General features: G+C 32.5%; 1 long non-coding RNA gene across 1 annotated transcript; it reads right to left on the reverse strand.

Moving 5' to 3' along the window:
- Positions 1–476: 476 nt before the first annotated feature.
- LOC149718734 (uncharacterized) lies at positions 477–3,122 on the reverse strand. The gene is made up of 3 exons (XR_016377770.1): positions 2,560–3,122; positions 2,253–2,454; positions 477–2,164 (listed from the first exon to the last, which is right to left on the reverse strand). It is a non-coding gene; the product is annotated as an uncharacterized LOC149718734 (long non-coding RNA).
- Between the last annotated feature and the right edge of the window lie 3,939 nt (positions 3,123–7,061).

Genomic DNA, 7,061 nt, shown 5'->3' on the forward strand with positions numbered 1-7,061 from the left:
ATTGAAACGCACTTACAGATTATCGGTCGTGGTTTCCCCCCGTTTTCACTCGTTCTGGGAGATTCTTAGCCGCGCAAGTAGTTCCACGCGCATCGTCATCGGTCGAAGACTCCATCACCCCTATATCCTCCTAGTTTTCCGACTGTAGAGAGGCGAAATAGCCCGACCTCCTTTTACGCCCCCCTCCCTTGTATTTCGAAAGAAAACGGCGCGCCAATACTTAGGTATCTTATACCTTCTCTCTAATAAACTAGATATCACTTCTTGATTGGGTTTTTATATTTAGCAGTTTCTTGAATTATTGTATTTGTCTTTGAAAAGTCACTGCTTACTCAAAAATCTTTATTAAATAATATTGAAAAATATTAAATACTTTGATAGTTGAAACAATAAATATCATAAACTATCTTTAAAAATAAATTAGTTTAGCATCATTTAAATTCGTCAAAATTGAAGAATTTTAGTGATGGGTTTTATAAAATGTTTTTTTTTGTGGTATTTATATATTTGGTAAAACCAAAATCAAGTTCGTGTTTTTTTCTTTTTTTGTTTTCTTTTTGAATACCCTCCAATTTATGAGAAGTTTTACTCTGATATTTTCTAATAAAGCCTGATTCCTAATCCTTTGAAACGAAACAAGTTTTACTCTTTAGTGACATCGTATGATGAACATCTACGATGTGGGTCTTGGTTTTTAATTTTGCGCGTCCATCATAGATAATTGATGGATAAACGGGATCTTTCGTGTTTAGTGTTTACGCGTGCGACGGTGCAAGACAGGTAAGTAGGCTCGCGCTGTCGCTTCCGGATTTTATCTCTCTCCTTCAACTCGCTTGTGTGACGTCACACTAGACCTACACAACTCTGCTTGGCGAACGCTGGCATAGGAATCAGGGCGCGTGCTTTGAAATTTTGTAACTATAACCTTAATTATTCTTAAAAATGCGGTAAATTAAAAAATTGAAATTTGGGTTTGTTTAATTACTATTTACTGATGTTACTCGAGGAAAATATAATTTTTTTGAACTAAAGTTGATAGAATATTGACAATTTTTATAAACAAAAGTTTAATATTGGCTCGCTGGAGCCATCTTGTTTCTCTATGGAATACAAATTTTCGGCAGGGCTTCTTGGGAAGGCCTCCTCGAAGCTTTTGGTCGGTGTGTTCGAAATCACTAGTGATGGCCGATATGGTTATTTTAACCGATTATTTAAACTCGGCGAGATAACTAATTACATATCCCGTACAAACCGAAATGGACAGATTTTCTAACCTATTAGCAACCGATTTTTACCGATTATTAACCATAAACCGGTAAATAAACCTCGACTCGATAAATTAACCATGAATCGGTTAATTGGTAAAACTCGGTAAATTACCTGCGAATCGACATATCGGTAAATTAACCTCGATTCCTCGAATCGATTAATCAGCTCGAAGATAGTTTACCAATAAGGTAATTTATTTCGGTTTTTGTCCATCTTTAGAAATAACGAGCGAAAATGCTTGGCCAGCCCGTAACACTATATCAGGCCATATGAAAAAAGTCAAAGTTTTCTTACCCGCAACAAATTGAAGAGAGTAAAGTTTCAAGTTAACGTTGAAGGGTTCTCCAAAAATTTAATGATTTTTTCATCCGGCAAACATGGCTTTTTATACAATATTCTTTTTGGCGAGAAATAGTAATTATTTTTATTATTTAAAATTTTATGGCTTTGTTTTCAAAATTTTCGTCTCCGTCTACAGTTCATTATTATGAATTAATTCGTTTACTCCTTTGAATGTTGATCACGCTCGACTAGAAGGTATTAGAGCGTATATGTGCCGCAGTGTTGAAAACTGAGAGGACATTAACGTATACTTATGGTACATATGATTTAATTCACGAATAAATTATCTACCCGTCATAAAGCATTCGTATATAATTACAATCACCTCTGTGCGCCGTTATCGTTAAGTCCATGGGGGAAAAAACGTTGGTTTTTCGCGTACAGTAACTGCGAGAGAAAGTACGGAAGCGCTATAACACGAGTTTACAGCAGTTTTCCAGACTTCTGATAGACATAAAACAAGTTTGGCAGGACCTTTGTTAAGAGAATATCCGCTCCCATTTCAACGTAAGCCTTTCCTACTTTGACAGTGCATTTGTAAACTGAAATTGAGCTTGAAAAAGAGCATTATCAATAAAGATTCCAAAGCTGCGTAAAGAAGGCCTTTCACAGAAACTCCAAAAATAATTTCAAATACTCACACTGGACTTAGAGGTTCCTATACAGTGAGGCCGGGGATGTTGTCAATCCGTTAAACCAATGCAGCGTCCAAACGCGCGGACTAATCACACTACACGCATGCACGTCAGTGGCTAAACCTAGTCTCAAAACGTCACCTAATGTCACTAGATTCAGATATTATTGGAGCCCCACGACCTAAAGTCTTTACCCGATCACGACCTACTGTAAAAGACATAGAAAGGTAGATTATAGACTGGCTAGTGGCGATGTTGCATAAAATTACGCCTTAGGATGTAAACTATAGGAGAAAATTGGTCTGACCCTTACCGATTGAGGGCGGAAATTTGTGGCGGTATAAAGTTCAATGATGGTGAAAGTTTTCAGGGTGGGTTGGATAATTTATGACGCTATAGGATCTTCGCCAACATTATTAATACAGGCCTGAGCTCGCTCCTTTTCCTAGAATTTTTTCGGTACCTTTCAATTCGCCGAATGCGTCCGCAATGGGCGCGTTTTAGAACCTGTATTTCCCGCGTAATTTGAAACTCAGCAAAACTTTGTTTGACAATCCATATTGTAGGCGATGGTCAATCCCTCTTTAAGGGGCTGAGGGATGAGCTTAGATAATAGAACATCAAGAATTATTAGAACATTAGGGAATCATTCTAAATTTAAAATGTAAAATAAGGAAAGAATGTAAAAAAAACGTTTCTATTAGTTGTATTTTTCTAGTATTTTTTTTTTTTTCATTTTAAAAATTGGAATGTTACAACAGAACAGTACATTTTTTTACTTAATTCAAATAAAACTGATTAAGATTGTTTTAAAACTAGGAATAATTTAGTGCCACGTTAAAACTAGGAATAATATAGTGCCACGTTAAAACTAGGAATAATATAGTGCCACGTTAAAACTAGGAATAATATAGGGCCACGTTAAAACTAGGAATAATATAGTGCCACGTTAAAACTAGGAATAATATAGTGCCACGTTAAAACTAGGAATAATATAGTGCCACGTTAAAACTAGGAATAATATAGTGCCACGTTTAAACTACGAATAATATAGTGCCACATTAAAACAATTTTATTCCTATTTTTAAAATGTGAAGAAATTTATTCCTATTTTTAAAATGTGAAGAAATTTATTCCTATTTTTAAAATGTGAAGAAATTTATTCCTATTTTTAAAATGTGAAGAAATTTATTCCTATTTTTAAAATGTGAAGAAATTTATTCCTATTTTTAAAATGTGAAGAAATTTATTCCTATTTTTAAAATGTGAAGAAATTTATTCCTATTTTTAAAATGTGAAGAAATTTATTCCTATTTTTAAAATGTGAAGAAATTTATTCCTATTTTTAAAATGTGAAGAAATTTATTCCTATTTTTAAAGTGTGAAGAAATTTATTCCTATTTTTAAAATGTGAAGAAATTTATTCCTATTTTTAAAATGTGAAGAAATTTATTCCTATTTTTAAAATGTGAAGAAATTTATTCCTATTTTAAAAATGTGAAGAAATTTATTCCTATTAATAAAATGTGGCACTATTTTATTTATATTTTTAAAATTTGGCACTATTTTATTTATATTTTTAAAAATGTGGCACTATTTTATTTATATTTTTAAAAATGTGGCACTGCTTTTATGGCATCTTCCCATTACGCAGAATTCCTTTAGATCGAATTCCCATTAGACCGAATCCCGCCAATGATTTCAATGAATTTAGCCCCAACGGCGGGTTTGGTATTTACAATTCAAACGTCGCTATTTGTCGAATTAAGCGACCCCAAAAATGCTATGTAGTTTAATTTCTATTAATGTCCTTTTTTAATGAAAGCGTTTTAAATTCATCATTACTGCCTTGGAAACGTCACTATTTCGTTAAGTTAGGTTAGTAATATTTTATAAATCACTTAACAATGTTACACCTTTTCCAAAATATTGATGTTTATCTTCCTTGACTTCTAAATAATATGCCTTTTAAAAAAAATTACTGTTAGGTTAGGTTAGGTTTGGTTAGGAGGACGTCTCTTCCTCTTTGGAGCGGTTATACACTATAAGTATATTAAAACGGCTCGCTTAAAGTATTTTCAAGACGAATATAACATATGTTAGTAATATTTTATAAATCGCTTAACAATGTTACGCCTTTCCAAAATATTGATGTTTATCTTCATTGACTTCTCAAATAATATGCCTTTTCCGAAAATTACTGTTAGGTTAGATTTGATTAGGAGGGGAGGATGGGATTGTCCCATTGGACCGAATCGTAAATCTGCCAAAGTGCGGGTTTTTCGGTCGAATGGGATTGGGTTCGGCTGATAGGAATTCGGCGCAATGCTACTGAAGCCTATTTTATTTATACTTTTAAAATGTGGCACTATGTTTTATATTCTTAAAATGTAACACTATTTTATTTATATTTTTAAAGAGTGGCACTATTTTATTTACTTGTATTCAAAATGTGACACTATTTTATTTACTTGTTTTCAAAATGTGACACTATTTTATTTATATTTTTAAAATGTGATACTATTTTATTTATATTTCTTAAAAATGTGATACTATTTTATTTATTTTTTTTTTAAATGTGATACTATTTTATACAGGGTGTTTTTGAAACGTCTGGCCAAATTTAGGTAACGTGTTCTTGGAGTCATTCCGAGTGAAAAATTCCAAAGAACCATGTACCTAAATTACGCCATTTCAGAGTTATGAGCTTTCAAAAGTAGCCCCAAAATCAACAAGATTTTGAAACTTGTATTATGGCTTGCTCATCTTGTTTTCGATAAAACGCTCAATTGCATAAGCCAACCGAAAGAAATGAGAGACTAAAAGTTTGGAAAAGGGGGTGATTGTGTGTAGAACTGTGTTGTCGCTAAGAAACATGTTTACATTTCATCAACACAGGTTGTTTTAATGGTCATTAACACAGGTACTTTTAATTGTTATTAACGCAGCTTCCTTTAATGTTTATTACCACAGGTACATTTAATTTTTATTAACACAGGTACATTTAATTCTTATTATCAGGAACGTTTTCTAGATGGTGGAGAAGCTTGTGTTGATGCCTTTTTTTGTGCACCTTAAGCTTTTGTTACAGTTAATTTTTTGAGACCCTTCATTAGCTGCAGCTTCATGATCAACCACAATTTTTTTGACTGGATTTATCACAGATTCTTCAAATATCACCGATTGGTTTTCTTGAACATGTTGGGGTGCATTTGCTTGGCTTATCACATGGTTAATTTCTTGACTAGTTAAGAGGATAGGAACTTCATTGTTTACTTCAGGGAAAAGTACTTTTCTTAAACTGTCTCTCAAATCACGGTTATTGCTTTGAAATACGTTCCCAACAGGGGAGAGTGGTAGTCTTTCACTGCTAACCTTTTTGACTGGCGATTTAAATGGTACAGCAAATGGCAGCAAACTTCGCTTTTACTGCACTAAAATTGCTTGGCAAGAAACGCTTGTTGCATATTTTTAGTTCCCCTTCAACCTTTAAAATATCTTCATAAATTGTATTATCACCAAATATAGCTTCGATCCATTTTTCCCTTTTTTCTCCATCTTTAGGAAATGAGTGAAAGGTTACGGGTAAATAATTTTCAAGAAAACGCTTCTTCCCCTTTCCATCGGTTTGTTTACAATTAGGAACTGAACACATAACCATTATGAAAAATACGGACGGCACAACAGATTATTTTATATTATTCAACTGTGTGAATAAAATACAAATTCTAAGAAAATGAAAAAATAACAATAAAACTTGAAAAAAAAATTGCAATTAAAGAAAAAGATATAAGGCAAAGGCTTAGGCCCTAAGCTGCGGAATCAACTATTTAGCAACGCTTACTGTATTTTAAAGTTTCAAAATTGTTACTACGTATTCAATATATTGTACAGATTAATTAAAAATTAGAAAAGAATGGCAAACTCTTACTTTAAAATAATTGTCGACCACTAAAACAAAAACCTCCAGCCACTGGCAAGTGGCAACCAGTTGCTCCAACCGTCGTCAGATGTTTAAACTCTCTGACATCACCTGCTGACATCACAGATGACACGTGACCTAAGCGATGAAAAATCGCGCCTCTATTGGGAAAAGTTGGTGAACTGAATTTCCTCAATCTAATTTTCTTTTTTTTTTGCCCCGCGCGAACGAGCCTTTATACTAGGTGGCGGTGATTAAATGTACCTGTGTTAATAAGAATTAAATGTACCTGTGTTAATAAGAATTAAATGTACCTGTGTTAATAAGAATTAAATGTACCTGTGTTAATAAGAATTAAATGTACCTGTGTTAATAAGAATTAAATGTACCTGTGTTAATAAGAATTAAATGTACCTGTGTTAATAAGAATTAAATGTACCTGTGTTAATAAGAATTAAATGTACCTGTGTTAATAAGAATTAAATGTACCTGTGTTAATAAGAATTAAATGTACCTGTGTTAATAAGAATTAAATGTACCTGTGTTAATAAGAATTAAATGTACCTGTGTTAATAAGAATTAAATGTACCTGTGTTAATAAGAATTAAATGTACCTGTGTTAATAAGAATTAAATGTACCTGTGTTAATAAGAATTAAATGTACCTGTGTTAATAAGAATTAAATGTACCTGTGTTAATAAGAATTAAATGTACCTGTGTTAATAAGAATTAAATGTACCTGTGTTAATAAGAATTAAATGTACCTGTGTTAATAAGAATTAAATGTACCTGTGTTAATAAGAATTAAATGTACCTGTGTTAATAAGAATTAAATGTACCTGTGTTAATAAGAATTAAATGTACCTGTGTTAATAAGAATTAAATGTACCTGT

The sequence above is a fragment of the Phalangium opilio genome, unplaced genomic scaffold (genome assembly GCF_054372755.1).
Source record: "Phalangium opilio isolate 3A_F unplaced genomic scaffold, DU_Popi_V2 ptg000002l_1, whole genome shotgun sequence".
NCBI lineage: Eukaryota > Metazoa > Arthropoda > Arachnida > Opiliones > Phalangiidae > Phalangium > Phalangium opilio.